We start from the raw sequence: 15,223 nt of genomic DNA, 5'->3' as shown, positions 1-15,223 counted from the left end.
GCTTGGGACAGACTGCACAAATGGGCCCTCTGCAATTCAGCTGTGTCTTTTTAGAGGTCTTCCAGAAGCACTGTTTTGCTTATATAAAGGTAAAGGTAAAGGGACTCCTGACCATTAGGTCCAGTCGTGGCCTACTCTAGGGTTGTGGCGCTCATCTCGCTTTATTGGCCGGGGAAGCCGGTGTACAGCTTCCAGGTCATGAGGCCAGCATGACTAAGCTGCTTCTGGTGAACCGGAGCAGTGCACAGAAACGCCATTTACCTTCCCGCCAGAGCGGTACCTATTGATCTACTTGCACTTTGAAATGCTTTCGAACTGCTAGGTTAGCAGGAGCAGGGACTGAGCAACGGGAGTTCACCCCGTCGCAGGGATTCGAACCACCGACCTTCTGATCAGCAAGTCCTAGGCTCTGTGGTTTAACCCACAGCGCCACCCATGCTTATATATTTGTCAACAAAACCCAATGCCAGAAAGCGATTGCGGTCGTCACTCATTCCAAGGGATCTGAAGCTGGTAGGATTGCCACTCTCACATCTCACTAGCCAGGGAAGTGGAAAAGAGAGAAAACACTACAATTTGAAGGGCGAAACCTCCCTCTTTTCCTCCCTGATAGAAGGGGCATTGGTGTCATGCCTAACTTTTAATATTGCTGGGAAGACACTCGATTTGACATGTGGTGCAATGAACATGAGCTCATTTAGTGGCATGAGTACAAGGCATACATATGTCAGCAAAGAGACGGGAGGAGGATGAATGCAGATAGAAAAGGCATCAGGCCCACCAGCTGTGGCCTGAACTTTCTTCAGGAGATTGAGACTTCTTCCTTGGCGAGCTGTAACAAGCGGCGCTTCGTAATCAACTCCTTTGAGGACAAGCGACGAATGAGTCAGAGCTCTGAGGTTACACAAGCCTCGCAAAGTGGGGGGGGGGGAGATGGCTGCCTCCAGCAACGAGAAGAAAGCTTTCATTTAAAACCCCAGCAGGAGTGTCTTTTGTGACTTGTTCGGTTTGTAAGAATAATTCGGGAGCTTTTATCAAAATAAAAAGAAACCGCTACACAGTTAAACATGTTCTCTTGCTGAGTGAAAATAATTAAAGCTGGACCCAAAAATAGAGCAGAAAGGCAGGGTTTGGGCCAAGCAGAGGACGCCCTCACAATGTCTCTTCAGTTTTAGTATTAGATTTGTAAAAGAAAGGGCGGGAGTGAAAATAGCCCTGGAAATATTTTTTACTTGGCCTCTTTCAATTCTATTGAGTGGATTTTGGTGCTGGTTGTGCTGCACACAAGTATCTCAAGCACAAACCCTGTAGCACTTTTTCCCACACGAATGGAGCGCAGTTTTAACCACCTAGGACCCCACTGTGATGCCTGAAGCAAAGAACAAGATGGCGTCCCAGTTCCACATACAGAAGCAATGACACTGACAGCTAAATCTTACTTTGATCTTGGAAATGGTGTTGTGTTCCACTGTACCTGAGGGCGAGGCTAGCTTAGGGGTCACAGCTCTGTCTTCCAACACCTTGTGGCAGCTCCCCAGTGCCCATCATCTGATACCTGATGCAGCTGCCTCACTTTGCCTCATGGTAGGACCGGCCCTGACTATAAGAGCCGTGGCGCCTCTGCTGAACCCGGAGTGTGTTGCCCCAATACACACCAAAGAAAAGAACTCTCTCATTTGTTGGAACTGTCCTTGACACTCCATTTGTCTCCCTTATTATACAGTTCAGCACAGGATGAGGAAGCAGTTCGTTTTGCTTGCTTCGGTGCACACACACATATTGCAGCCACAGAGATGTCCCAGCCACAGTGATGCTGATCTTGCCTGGCTGGTTGGCTGCCTTGACCCATGGCCTTCTTCCAATGCATCACAGGCAATTGCAGTGGGAAAGGCCCTTTCACCAAGCGACTGGGCAAAAGACAGCACTCCAGCAAGCCTCGCACATGCACATGCATTCCTCTGCTCATGTGCCACGCATTGGCCCTGAAGCATTTGTGTAAGCGGGAAGCGAGCAGGCACCAGGTGCAGCAGGGAGCAAGTTGCACCAAGGTGTTGGAGGGCAGAGCGGTGTGTGCCTGCCGTACACTTCCTAAGCTCACCTGCAGCCCTCAGGTGTGGTGGTAGAGGTTGTCTCATCACCAGCCTCGAGGCTGAAGATTCAGTTGTCCATCTGGTTGGCACCTGTACATGGAGTGGGCAGGAGAGCACTATCTTAGGCAGATAAATGTTTTCTGCCAGCCCCTTAAATTGGACTAAACATCACTGCAGCAGTGTGAGAAGAAGACAAAGGGGAGTGCAGCTCGCACATCTCTGCAGCAAAACACAGAGGGTTTCCTATTTATGGCTGCCATATCAAAATCTCTCCAAAGGAGGCGAGGAGGAGGAATGGTGGGCTTTGCAAAACATAGCCACTGGAGTTTTGCAAATACAAGATGATCCTTTAAAGCCAGGAACAATATTTTTAAAATGCGAACATCTGGCATCCTTAGCCTCAGGAGTCTATTTTCAAGCACAGGATTCTTATCATCATTCATCTTTGTAAACTTTTTGGAATCACTTCTTTTGGATCATGAAAGCAAATGCTCAGCTATAGTCAAGAATATTCCTATGCAAGTAAGCAGGAGAGTTTCAGAGATGACTCTGAAAATACTTTCAGTTGCTCCAACAGTTGGAATCACTCCAGTTTCTTCATAGCACCTGAACAATGTATCTGACAATAAGGAATGTGCATATTCCAATGCCTCTGGGATTGGGGCAAGGACCATTAGGTAATAATTTTGACTCAGTAATAATACTCGTAATAATTATGCGCTGAATTATGGCATTAAATATTTTAAAACCAAATCTGAAAAAACAGAGTATGTGTTTTCGAACTGAAAACACAAGGAAATCTGTATCTAAAAGGTGCTATACAATCAAATTACTTGTTAGTGACCTGAGGAGTTATGACATAAAAGGAACTCAATTTTCTGTGAGTCCCAGTTTTCCTTCTGTAAAATGGATGACCTGTTTTCCCAGGGTTAGGCTCCTGCTGACTGACTTTCCAAAGGTTGACTTTCCAAAGGTTGGAATTTACCTTAAGTTCCAAAGAACAGTTTCTAGTACTCAGTACCATAGTAAACAAAACAAAACAAAAATATTGGGTCAGTTGGCTTGAGTCTATTTCCCCCCTCAAACTTCCTGTAGATTCTTTCGTACATTGGCGGTCACATGTCCCTCCCATGACACCACGGCAATGTCTGTGGAGGACTGGTGTCACATGATAACATCCTTGGACCCTGCCACACCAAGTCTTCAGAATGAGCCAGAAGTTTCTCATGTCCCCTGCGCAGACTTTTCTAAGAACTTGCCAATTAGTAAAGGAGTATTAGCCTCTCAGCTAGATTCAGTGGCAAGCGTTCCTAATATTTAAAGTTCTTCATGGCAGTGTTTATTATAATTCAGCACATAATTCAGTCCAGTTGCAATGGAAAAGCAGGACATGTAATGTTTGACGTCACCGTTTACCCTCTTGGGAGGTGAATTTATTGACTAGAAAAGAAAAAAGAAAACCAGCACAGGAATACATACTTCTGGACAAACAATCTACTTTGCAGAATCCTCTAGTATTATCACAACAACAGAAGGCCTTCCCACCTTGAGGTATTTGCTTAGTTCACTGCTGGGATTTTTTAAATAAGGATCACTTTGCTATACTCTCTGAGATTTCTTGACTGCTGGCTCTATTACTGTTATCTAACTCTGCCGCTGCCTGGGGGGCATTTAGCTACCCACTTAAACTTTGGGGAAATTATTTTACCCAATATTAGTTTATCATTTTTCCCCCCAATAATGGCTATCTAGGATGAAACGGAGGGAGCTGAGAAGAAGCCAGTGGCTGAGATATCCCCCACCCCCCAACATCCCCGCGATGCCAGGTTCATTTCAAGATGTAATCAGATTTGGAAGAAGTCCCCAAAGAGTTTTCACACGGCTGCTCATAATTAAAGAGGGAATGTGATCTCGGTGGCAGCTCTTGATGTGGTTGGCAGGCAGGCAAGCGGCCTCCAGAATTCATTGCATCCTCAAGAGGCTGTCGGTTCTGTCTGTCGTCACGGATTTTCTTGGCCAGGGCCCAGGGCAGATGAATGCCTCACACTGTTTAATGTTGCAGTGAGAAGGGTGGGGAATGGAAGGTTTTTACAGTGAAGGCTGGGGGGGGGGGGTGGCAGCTAAGAGAAGCAAGAGGAAAGTAGGTTGGAGAGCATCATCTCATTTTTAAAAAAACAAAGCGACATAGGAGGCGGCCTTGTACTGAGTTAGATCATTGGTCCATTTAGCTCAGTAGTGTTTACATGGAATGGCAGTGGCTCTCCAGGATTGATTGATTGATTGATTGATTGATTATTATTCATTTATTGAATTTATATACCACCCTACACCCGGAGGTCTCAGGGCGATTCACAGAAAAGATCAACATAAAAACCACAATATATACAGTGATACCTTGGTTCCCAAACAGCTTAGCTGTCGAACAAATAGGCTCCCGAAAGCCGCAACCCAGAAGTGAGTGTTCCGGTTTGTGCACGTTTTTCGGAAGCTGGATGTCTGACGCAGCTTCCGCAGCTTCAGATTGAGTGCAGGAAGCTTCTGCAGCCAATCATCAGCCACACCTTGGTTTTCAAATGGTTTCGGGAGTCGAACGGGCTCCCGGACAGGATTAAGTTTGAGAACCAAGGTGCCACTAGAATCAAAATAAAAAAAAACAACCCAATAACACACACACCCCAAAAAGAAACATATTTTTAAAAAGGCATAGGATGTCAATCAGATCAACCAAAGGCCTGTTTAAAAAGGATTGCATTTCTATTGCACTTGTTTTTTACACGGCGCTCAAAGTGGCCTACATGGTTCTCCCCTTCCGCATTTAAATCTCACAACAACCCTACGAGGTAAGATGGGCTGAGAGGCAGTGTCTGGCCGCAAAATCACCCAGTGAGCTTCATAGTTGAATGGGGATTTGAACCCTGGTCTCCCAGGTCCTAGTCCATCACTCTAACCACTACACCACACTGGTTCTCAGGGGTTAGAGAGATGGCGTTCTCTCCAGCCCTACCAGGAGATGCTGAGGATTGAACCCAGGAGCTTCTTACATGCAACACTGATGCCTTGCCACTGAGCTATGGCCCTTCCCCAAACTTTCAATTTCTGTTTTGTGATGATATCAAGCCACACACTGTCTTAGCAGCTCCCCCAAAGAAAGCCAGAACATTGCTTCAGAGGGGAGAAGGAGAGAGGACAAAGGTCACTTGACTGCTCCTTAGGAGCTTTCAGCCACACCAAGAGGACTTTCAGATACCTCTCCTTCCCCATTAGCTATCCCCACAGATAGCCTTGCCAGTGTCATATCACCCACACATTCACATGATAAAAAGTCTCAGGAGACTTCAGATTCAGGCTGTGTACATACTCTACATTTAAAGCGCTTCCGAAGCACATTTACCCCCCTCAGAGAATTCTGGCCACCATGGTTTACGCCTCACAGAGTTCCAATTCTCAGAAACCCTTAATAAACTACAGTGCCCAGAATTTTCTGAGGGCAAAGAATGTGCTTTGGATGTGATTTAAAGGTATAGTGTGTCCTTGTCCTCAGACTCTCCAATGTTTTCACTTCCCCGTCCCTGGGTGATCTCCTGCAGGGTGGGCACAAGTTCTTGGCAGTGATGGCTGGTGTCCACTGCAGTTGCAGAAGACAACAGCAGACAGACTGTAGACAGAGACAGAGCAAATGGTCAACTTGTGACCAGAGAGTCACCTGAGGCTCCATGTTGCTGTGACAAAGAAGCTGCTGCATTGAAATGCTGCCCCTCACCTCCCCAGGAACACTTCTAAAGAACCATTTTCAATTGCTCTTCTGCAAATACAATACAAATCCCTCAAGGAATGTTATTCACACCAAGTAAAGGCCTCTTCAGCAACTGTAAATTGCCCAGGGGAAAACTCACTCCTGCTATCGCAATCATCTCATCTTCTAATTGGTAATTGACTTTCTCACCAGTCATTTTAATCCAGGGCTGTCTGATGTTTGCTGGAGATCAGCAGCTGCCTTTTACCCCACCAGATATTCAAGAAGGCACTCCAAAGCTAGCTGGGATGTGTGACTAGAACACCCTCTCTGAGGATGCTACTAATTGCATGGACTTCATTTTTCAGTGTTTCAACCAAGACTTTTGAAAGTTGCTTAGCGGGCTCAGATGTATCTGTGGATTACAATAACCCATATTTAGTGTGTGCAAACCTCAGGTTGCCCCCACTGGACAACATAAAATCAAAGGCAATCGTGTGGTAGCAGAACACATGTTTTGCACAAAAAAGTTCTGCAGACCCTCCAAGTGTCCCCATTTTCCAGGGACAGTCTCCGATTTACAGAAGCCATCCTGGTTTTTTATTTGATCCCGCAATGTTTCCCTTTTCTGTAGGACATCCCTATTTTCATCAGAGAAATGCTGGAGGGTATGGAGTTAACCCACCCCCTAGCCATTTGAAGGCAGTCCTATATAGGGAAGTTTTTTTAATGTTAAATGTTTTTATGTGTGTTGGAAGCTGCCCAGAATGATGATGATGATGATGATTAAATAGGACAAGCCTATTTTCATTGGAGAAATGTCAGAGAGTATGGGTCTGATGTTCAGGATGTGGCATAGAAGCCAACTCATGGGGGCTGAGGGGTCTTTGGCCCCCCAATAAAATATTTGAGGGGGCCAGGGCCCCCAAAGTTGATGGGCACTGCCATTCAAGTGGTGTGTGTGCACCACATCATGTGATTGTGTGGGGCAGGACTCCCCAAATATTTTATTCAAGTTGGCATGTGGTATGTGGCATCTTCTGCTAAAGAATCTCATATCAGAAGACTGGGCAGAGCCAGTGGACCAGTCAGATCAATGGTCTAACTCCATATAACAACACCTAATATTCTTATGTGCGTGGGGCTACCCCACTGTAGGAACTGTTGGGCTCATGACCTCAAAAAACTCGTGAAATAGGTATACATTTTACAGATCCTGCCCCTTCATTGTTTAAATTGGACATTTATCCCTAGCAGTGAATCTGCAGAAGGTTCTGAAGAAATAGCCACCAGGTGCTTCAAATCAAGCTTAGGTTTAACCCTTATATCAGACGCTTAGCAATTTCCCTAGCCTAGAACCGCAAGGTGCTCTCCTCAATTGTCTGGAGGTCAATGTCAAGTGGTATAAATGGAGATGGTAGGTTTGAGTCTGGGTGGAGCTGAGTCGAGGACTCAGAAGGGAGCAGAAGGAAAGAAGGAAAGAAGAAAAGAAGCTTCTGCCCAGATCGCTGCAATGTTTTGAGCCAGCTCTATTTGTTGAAAAGTAGGGATGAGCTCAAGCTAAAAGCAGTGAACTGCACACTCTGACGGGTTCATCTTGAAAAATGAATTCTGCAGCTTGTTCGTATCAGTGCATATTTGTAATCCTTTAACTGCATTAAAAAAGCAAGGTTACTGGAATTTTTCTGGGACAATTTCGTAAGTGTCTCCGCAAAACTGTCCGAGTAAGCAGAATAACAATGGTGAGGAGGGGAAAGTTTGTCTTCCAAACATATTCATGCAGCTGATAACAGCAAAAAAAACCCGAAAGCTTCAAAAGCAGAAACCTGAATAGCTGAGTGGTGCAGTTTTCAACTATGACCTCAAGAATATTGAAGAACTTAGGGTCGTGGTACTATCTGGTACAGTTCTAGGACTGTGGCTGAAGCACACCATGAAACTTGTCTCCAGGGACATGCTATCATGGACATAGAGATATCTATCTTGGCCAGATCTCTGTATTTGCACACTGATACCGACTCTTGGGTAGCATTATCCAGACTTGGACAAGATCAAGTTCATCCCATTTAAGGAACGTGTCTCAGTTCCAAATGCAGGAGTGCCATCTAGGGGGGCCAGAACTCACCAGAACTCAGTTCCAGCACCTCTCAGGTGGGTTCCAGCACCTTTGGGTGAGCGCCATTGCCATTCTAAGAGAACAAGGGAGGCATTCATGGTGAGTCATAGTGTTGGAAAGGACCAAAGGGACATTTAGTCCAAATCCTGTTTTGCTTTGGGGCAGGGTCCATACTACGTACCATACAGTTAAGGCAAATTGAAAGCACATAACTTCCCCCAAAGAATCCCAGGAACCATTCCTTGTCAAGAGTGCTTTGAACAGTACCTTTGTGAGAAACAAACCACAGTTTCCAGAATTCTTTGCTCTCCCTCATTTTTTTGGTCCAGTTCCCCCCCCCCCGCCCCTTCTTTCAGCAGCTGTCCAGCGATTGCCAGGTCTGTCAAGGCAGATCCAGATAAATTTCTGGCCTATGTAGCTAACAAGCTTCTCCTGTTCTGTGTGTGAGCAGGCTACCCTTCCCATTTTGAAATAAATTTTATTTTATTAATAAAGTAAACCGAAGATAAAAAGCATAAAGAAATACTGTTGCAGCAGGCTGAAAGAAGCATAAGGACAGACGTTGTCATTGAACCTTTTCCAAAACATTTCAAAAAATACCCACTTCCCACCATAAACCTGTTAGGCTGGTTTATATGTATTCTTGTATGTTAGATTGATCATAATTACTATGGTCCAAATTTTCTTGATCCATTCAGCTATAGGAGGAGAGATGCTTCCCCACCCCCACTCCTTTTTAGCTATTATAACCTTAGCAGCAGTTATAAGGCTGAACACCTAGGACTTGCCGAAGGTCGGTGGTTCGAATCCCCACGACAGGGTGAGCTCCCATTGTTTGGTCCCTGCTCCTGCCAACCTAGCTGTTCAAAAGCACGTCATAGTGCGAGTAGATAAATAGGTACCACTGCGGCGGGAAGGTAAATGGCGTTTCCATGCACTGCTCTGGTTTGCCAGAAGCGGCTTAGTCATGCTGGCCACATGACCCGGAAGCTGTACGCCGGCTCCCTCGGCCAATAAAGCGAGATGAGCGCCGCAGCCCGAGTCGGCCACAACTGGATCTAAGGGTCAGGGGTCCCTTTACCTATCAAGAATAGCATCTTTTAGATAGCCAAGCAGAAATATTCAACCTGAAATATGTTTTAAATGCATGGTGTGAACACAATCTGTGTTCCGAGAGCCAGAAGTAAATATTTTGCCATAAACAAGGAAGCTCTAAATAGATGATTGTGCTGTATTGTAGATAATAATTCGAAAAGAATTTCCCCTTCCTTTCAAGTGGACAGCACTGTTGATGTGGTAGCGCTGCTGGGGGCAGGGTGGAGGGTGCAGGGAGAGATGGCTAAAGTTGCTTTGTGAGTCAGGTCTGGCAGAAGGTCACAAATCATCCATCCTTCTTTCATGATATCAAACTAGCGCGCTTGCCAATCCAACCCACTCCAGGCCTGTATGTGCTGATGCAGCAGTCTTCCCCATCAGGCTAACAGACTTGGTTTCAATCAATATCTCCTGCTCTGGTTCATCTGAACTTTCTGTTAGATCCTGCCACTTCTATCATGCACAGATCATATCAGAGTGACAACTGTGAAAAACGCTTGGCTGTTGCTTTAATGATAATGAAATGTGGTGTGAGATCTAGCTAAACTAGAGGAAGTTTCTGCCATCTGGTGGTGAACTGAAAGACCAAAAGGCCTGAACGTTTATGTCTTATTGACATGTGCCTGAATTGTTCCACCTTGCCCCAAAGGAGGGTAATGATGCATCATGGGAGACCCTCCAAGAGTCCCTAATTTCCAGGGACGGTCCCGGCTTTACCAGAAGCCGTCTTGGTTTTTGATTTGATCCCAGAATGTCCCACCTTTTCTTAGGATGCTTCAGTTTTCATCAGAGAAATGTTGGAGGGTCTGAAGTTATGGAGTTATGTGACCCCCCACCCCACCCCGGCCAGCCAAAGAGATAACTATACAGCCATTAGAAGACATCTGAAGGCAGCCCTGTATAGGGAAGTTTTTTTAATGTTTATTATCTTTTTATATATGTTGGAAGCCACCCAGAGTGGATGGGGCAACCCAGTCAGATGAGTGAGAGAAGAAGAAGAAGAAGAAGAAGAAGAAGAAGAAGAAGAAGAAGAAGAAGAAGAAGAAGAAGAAGAAGAGGAGGAGGAGGAGGAGGAGGAGGAGGAGGAGGAGGAGGAGGAGGAAGAAGAAGGAGGAATAGGACGTCCCTGTTTTCATCTGAGAAATGTTGGAGGATACATATTGGGGTGTTTGCTTATAAATTTGTTTAGTCCAAGACAAGGGTGAGACCAAGCAAAGGGTTACAGAAGTCTCTTCAACCCATCTTCATATGCAGAATTCAGAGTACAGGCCAAATGGGGCTACCCATTCATACCCTCCATCATTTCTCTGATGCAAATATGAACATCCTATTCCATACCTTCCAATATTTCTCTGATAAAAATAGGATATCCTAAGGAAAAGCAAGTCAGATACCAGAATGGCTTCTGTAAATCTGGGACTGTCCCTGAAAAATAAGGACACTTGGAAGGGCTGATTTAGTAATCCTGTGAGGTGCAGTTCATGACTCTCGCCCAGGAAGGCAACACCTAAACAAACAGAAAGCAAGGCAGAAGTTTCTACAAGCCATCATGTCAGTGCATAGACTACAATGCCGGGTGTGGTTGCCAGTTCCTCTCTCAGTTTGAGGACTCTGCAGTAGCTTATCACACTTTTGGTTAGAAACAACAACAGCTTCTTTTTCTTGATGTGGGATAAGACTGACATCAGTCCAAAGAGACTTATGAGACACGGTAGAGAAGATGGGGGGGGGGGGACATTTATCAAAGCTGTGCAGGTCCAACAAGGCTTAGATTCCAGATAGGTTACGTGATAAGGTGTGGCAGGAGAGAAGCAAAATGAAGAAAAGTCACTATTCTTTCTCAAACATGATTTAAAAGGGAAATGCCAAACTGACTCCCACAATCTCATAACAACAAAAACATTCCATCCAGCTGACATTGAAGTGAGACAGTCAAGCCATCCCCCCCCCCAACTCATAACCTGCAACAGCCCGTTTTGTCCAGGGCAGCCATGATTTCCATAAAGGCATCCTGGGTTCTTCTTGATCCTGGGGTGCCCTGATTTTCCCTGGCCAGCAGATAGAGGCCGAGGCAGCGGCATTGGGAAGGAAGCTTGAGAGTTCATTTTGTGGCAATCCTATTCTGAGCTAGGGCTTAGTGTGTGTGCGTGCGCACGCTCTCTCTCTCTCTCTCTCTCTCTCTCTCTCTCTCTCTCTCTCTCACACACACACACACACACACACACACACCCCTCTGTTTTTGGTCCTGGGAAGCAACAATGAACTGCTAATGATGTGTTAAAATGTAAAAATAAAGTAGTATAAACACCGACAACTGGGAAACACAGGCCTGCGAGGAGAATAGCCTTTACCAAAGGTGTCATGGGCTTTGAAGACACTCGAACTCAGGACAAAAGGGAGAAATGTGCTAAGAGGAAGATACGCTTGGGAAACCCTCGCCGTGATCAACTGCTGCCTATGTCCCCACTGTGGAAGGATGTGTGGATCCAGAATTGGCCTCCACAGTCACTTATGGACTCACTATTAAAACTGTGTTCATGGAAGACAATCTTACTCGGCTACAAGTGATTGCCAAAGGAGAAGAAGAAGGGTCTCAGAATCTAACTTGGAATGAAAATCAATATCCAGATATAGCAATTTGGTACTTTTCATTTATTTCCCCTATTTATAGTTCATCCTATGTTGCAATCATCCCAGGGTGGGAATACAACAGCATTCAGTGTAAAACAAAAATTCAAACAGAATATGCACAAGAACAGATAAAACCAACAAATTTGATAAAAAATCTATACAATGCCACATGCCAACATTTAAAAAAAGCTAGTTCCAGGATTAGAGCCTTTCCTTAGCCACATCCCTGATGAGCTTGGCATATGGCATCTATATCTCCCCAAAGTAGTGGGTTGATCTTCACACATCCTCCTTACACTTTAGCCTCAGAGCTGGGCTCTCACTTTCCACAATTTTAGGATCAGTAACAATTTCTTCCTTGGAAGTGACTCTTTCCCTGATTCTCCAGAAATATTTTTCACCAAGAACAAGTATTCCACTTAAGAGCTATGAACCTGCAGCAATGACCCCCACATAAATAGCAGCTCCAACACATTGCTCTTTTGGAATGAGAGGCAATCCCAAAACGTCAGGGAGCGTCATTCCTTCCTTTGCTAGGATGGAATACATATTCCAGGAAACGAAAATGAGCACAAATGTTCCTGCAGCTATGTCCAGAATGACTCCTGTGAAAAAAAAAGTAAAGATAAAATCTCCATGTTTTCCAGGCTTGGAAACGTTATATAATGGAAAGGCCATACAAAACATGATCACCGCATTCACAATGGAGGCTAATGGCATGAAGTCCTGAGCAATAACTATTTCAGAGGGAAGGGACTCATCATCAGCTATTGCTGTGCACAAAACATTTATCTTCTTAATAGAAATTCTATGAGCAGAACAGGCAACCCAGAGCCCAATCCCTGCAAAGCCAGAGTTGCTGCCTCCCATGATGCTGTCAACATTCTCCATTGGACACCGGGTGTGGAGCAGATGCACATAACACAGCCAAAAAGAGCCAAGACAAAGGCACCTACTTGGAAGTAAGACGCCCTGCACAGCCACCGTACAGGAAGGGAGCCATAATCTGCCTGGGACGGTGCTTTCGCTTGAGTACAGGCAAGGCAGGCAACTGAAGGCATGCTGGAGAAAAACAAAGACAAAAGACAACAGTTAGATACTCAGGTACAATGTCTTGTGGACATCCCCTAAAGTCTGAGCAAATAATGATGCGCAGCCAAAATGCCATGATTCTAGGGCAAATTCTACATTTCCCACTTTGAGACGTAGGAATGGGAAAGTCTGCTGCATCTGCAATCACAGGTGCCAGGAATCACACTCCCTCAGTTTTTCAGTGAAGCTTATGCACATGGACTAGTTCGGGAGCCAAAGCCCTTTCTGCCTAGAGGTTTATGCGCCTAGCCTTTCTCCCCGCAGATGTAGACACTTTGCTCAGACACCTGAGGCAGAAAAAAACAGCACGACTTCACAACCTCTTTTGTTGCATGGACCCCCTTCATGCAAATAAGGGGGGTTTTGTCTAATCCTCTCCTCCTCTGCATCTTATTTTCCCTTCCCTCTCCATTATTCAGACAGGACAAAAGGAAATTAAAGTCAACTCGTTCTTATCTAATGAAACACTGCTATGTTGGTGGACCATTGAATATATGTACCTACATGATATTGGTTCTTCAACCACTCTCTGGTACGCAAGGACTTTTTCCAGGTCTTTCTTACGTGTGTCTGACCTCAGAGAAGACCTGAGAAGACGGAAGCTGGTCTGAGCTGGTCACTGAAGCAACTGCCCCTTGGAGTTCTGAGGCAGTTAGAATGCAGCTTGCGTTGAACGCTCAGAACAACACAAATCATAACTCCAGGGTACTGGTCGTTCGGAACATCTGGCAACTGGAACTTTCAGGGAACTCCATTTTCTCCTTTACCAAGACAGACTGTATATTCAGAGAAAGCGGAATTTTATTTATTTCAACCCTATCTACATGAAAAATACATTTTTGAATGGGAAAACTCTTATATAACTAGTGGGAACTGACCATCTAACCCAGGGATGGGGAGCCTGTGGCTTACCAGATTTTATTGAACTACAAATCCCATCATAACTGACCACTCCCTGTCTATGCTGGCTGAAGTTGATGGGAACAGGACACAAACATCTTCTGGAGGGCTACAGGTTCCCCAACCCTGATCTAGTCCAGTATTTTGACCGAATTTCAGGCAGAAATCTTTTCCATCATCTAACACCAGATCCTTGTAAACTGGAGATACCAGGGCCCAAACTTGGGATCTTCAGCATGCAGACCCCACCACTGAATGAAGAGGCCAAGACTGTACGTTTTTGTATTTCATTACCACTGGGTCCTATTTTGGATTTTCTCTGTTTTTAATGGAATTTTTATCAGGACATTTTATCCTCACAAGTAATGGATTAGGCTGAGGATTCGAAACTGGGTTTTCCTCAGCCTTAGTCCAATACACTAACTACGGTAACCAGTGCAACAGGCAGCCAATGAAGTGGGCTATAGACCAATGAAATATATACTGCAATAAATGTTGATTTGCTTTACTATACCAAGAGCCACTTTGTTGTTAAAGCCTCTTTGTGCTTTAAACACTGCTTACAGTATTTCATCAAACACATGACTCGTCACACCTACAATTCCCAAGAGACACACCCGTTGGATTTCTGCCTGTCTCACCATGGCTAAGGAGTTCCAGAATGGCACCTGATATTTTATTTTTTACTACATTTACATCTCACATTTCCTTCAAGGAGCTCAACGCGACATGCATGGGTTCTGCCCACTCCCCATTTTAACTTCACAAGAACCCTGTGAGATAGGCTGAAAGACAATGAATGGCCTAAGGTTACCCAATGAGATTCACAGGGGTCACAGCAAGGCGGTTGCTGAAAGGCAGTGAGCTGCAAATGTGCCATCGGTAATAACTTTAAGAGATAGAATAAAACTTAACCAGCTAAGCATCACATAGCCTGTTAGAGCCTGGTGTGCCATATCCACCTGCCCTCCCATTAAAGATAATAATAAATACCAGAAGCCTCACAAAAAGAACCCATCCCGCCCCAAACATGTCAGCAAAGCCTTGCAAGAAAAAAGGGAATTAAAGTGGGAAGCTCCCTTTGCAGGGATCCCGTCCTCTGTCCTTAGCATACCAGGGGAAGGCAGCCATCTTGTCTCCCCTCACATAACTCTCTACCCCCCCCCCCCGGCTGCCTTTCAGGCCTCTCAGCACTTCCTCTCCCAGGCGGCCATGATTGAGAAGGGCAAGTGCTAGGACGGCCGGAGGCTTCACTGCCACCAGGACACATGGCATCGTTTCATTTTGTTGTTGCATTTCTATGTGCCCCGAGTGTCATTCTGAAGGGGGGGTGACATTCAGTGCCCCCACCCCACCCACGACTTGAGTCCCAAGCCTACAGCGAGCAGCTACGCCGCCGCTTTGCCGCTCACTATAGGCTTGGGACTCAAGTTGCGAGGGGGGGCACAACAAATGTCACCCCCCCTTCAAGATGGCATCCGGGGCAGACCGCCCCCACCTTCAAACGCCCCTGACTGGGTGCTGCTACATCATACTCATCTGGGAACACCCCAATGTAGTCCTGCA

General features: G+C 45.5%; 1 long non-coding RNA gene across 4 annotated transcripts in view; it reads right to left on the bottom strand.

Annotated features, from left to right (window-relative positions):
- Positions 1 to 15,223, bottom strand: part of LOC308588902 — a 74,854-nt gene that overhangs the window by 45,223 nt on the left and 14,408 nt on the right. Inside the window, exons 1-4 of one of the 4 annotated variants that reach the window (XR_014008974.1) lie at positions 14,772 to 15,088; positions 13,262 to 13,533; positions 12,622 to 12,727; positions 11,960 to 12,270 (exon numbers count right to left, since the gene is read on the bottom strand). This is a non-coding gene — a long non-coding RNA (uncharacterized lncRNA). Of the gene's footprint in view, positions 1 to 11,959; positions 12,271 to 12,621; positions 12,728 to 13,261; positions 15,098 to 15,223 lie in introns of those variants that run through there. The other 3 variants (XR_014008971.1, XR_014008973.1, XR_014008972.1) reach the window with 3 other exon arrangements.

Source organism: Podarcis bocagei, assembly GCF_964188305.1.
Source record: "Podarcis bocagei genome assembly, chromosome: 6".
NCBI lineage: Eukaryota > Metazoa > Chordata > Lepidosauria > Squamata > Lacertidae > Podarcis > Podarcis bocagei.
The sequence above is the reverse complement of the archived record's forward strand: the minus strand, read 5'-3'. Positions and strand labels throughout refer to the sequence as shown.